The following is a 1,731-nucleotide window of genomic DNA, read 5'->3' as shown; positions in this document are numbered from 1 at the left end:
CAGGCCTCTTCGGCGGCTGCCCCGTCCCGCGCCGGGGCGCTTTAGGAAGCGTGTTTGGGCAGCGGGTGCCGTGGCTGTTGCTATAGGCCCACCCGTCCTCTGCTGGGACCTGCAAGCCCTTCCCCTTCTCTCCTGTGTCAGTGCTAAAGCTTCTAGCAGCAACTTAATAACTTGCATCCATCCCTATTTCTTTTTATCGCGTGCTTAAGTAGGGAATGTTGTAATAAACCTGTGCTTAATAAAGACTGCTGTCTAGTGGAAGGTTTGAGGTAACCCTCGTGATCACACGATTGAGAGTAAACACAGATGGGTTGGAAATGAACGGTTCGGCATGAGAGTTGGTGTTTTGGCTTTATTTCTGAGATGTATCCCTGCAAATGACTGGTGCTGAGTTCTCCTGGAAGAAGCCTGCCTGCTGCAAAATAGCTGTTTCTCTGACATGAACTGTGCTGTCTTCTGGAAAGGTGTTACTTAGTTGGATGCCTTGGTGTTCCAGCTTGCTCATTATGTCTGAGAAAACTCTCGGCCATTTCTGTTAGCCGTGGGGAGGTATAGGCATCTAAGGTGTCGCGGAGTAAAGCCTGTATGCTGCAAGCCCCTGCTTGAGATCATGGGGAAGAAGCTGTAGCACGTGGCAGGACAGCTTTTGTTGCCATTTATCAATAGAAAACTACTTCCCTTTGGTTTAGAATACACTTTGAAATTCTGTGAAAAATAGTGAAAGTAAAAGTTATGCCAATACCAATCCTGACTTTGTTAAGGTAATGCTTCTCCCAACTCCCCAGTTAAATCTGAAGGGCACAGTTAGTTTCTCCTTTCCCATGAGGGCTGATACAGAGGCCTTTATCATGAGCAAGAGCAAGCGGGGTCAGACCAGTCACTGTGAGGAGTTTCTGACAGTTGCTTACAAGATAGGGATTTATTTATATCAAACATAGGAAGGATTGCATCTTGTGGAAAAGATAACCCAAATAATAATGTGGATGACTTGGAAAAGAGAGAAACAACTGCTGTTTACACAGCTTTCCTTCCCTTGAATTTGTAAATCTTGATCATTTGTAGCTTTCACACAATTTGAACAGTTCCCATAACAGTTTTTTTTTAGTTTGCCATTTAAAAAGGGCCATGTAAAGTGTAATAAGTGAGGCTACTGAGCACAGGAACAGCTACTCAGCTCTGGTGTGGCATGATATGAGTCTTTTTAACAAAAAGTGCTAACGTTAATTAACAATTTAGGAGGAAGGGAAGCTGAATGGTTGTTGAGAGATACTGTAACTGCTGGAAACAGAATGTAGTTCTTTCTGATTTCCAACACCTGCTCTCATGTTTTTCTGGGGTCTTTACTTAATGATCATTTTTTTTTTTAAACATGCTGTGTGTGCTGGTAGGTAGCATTCTCCTGGGCTGTGTCTTCTAGTCATGACTTAAGAGGTTTTGCTGGTTATAGAGCTACCAAAAGTCAGTCAGGCAATTTGTTATTTACTCAGTTTCTGATAAGGCATTATTTTATTTGCTCGGAGAATGTGAGTTGGTTGCAGTAGTGTGGACTGGGCTATTGTTTTGTTACATCTTTGCTTTCAGGCTTGTTTGTTTTTTCCGTGCAGTGCTGGAATGAAGAAGGGCACTCAGGTAGCCTTTCTTGAGTTTGAAGGTTTTCTTTCAATCTGTGGTGCAGAAAATATTAATACAGCAGCCTGGTGCATTTGCTTTACCTGTTTTAAGTATAGCGGT

The sequence above is a fragment of the Egretta garzetta genome, unplaced genomic scaffold (genome assembly GCF_000687185.1).
Source record: "Egretta garzetta isolate BGI_Z169 unplaced genomic scaffold, ASM68718v1 scaffold9, whole genome shotgun sequence".
Taxonomy (NCBI): Eukaryota; Metazoa; Chordata; class Aves; order Pelecaniformes; family Ardeidae; genus Egretta; species Egretta garzetta.
Note: the sequence above shows the minus strand (reverse complement) of the source record.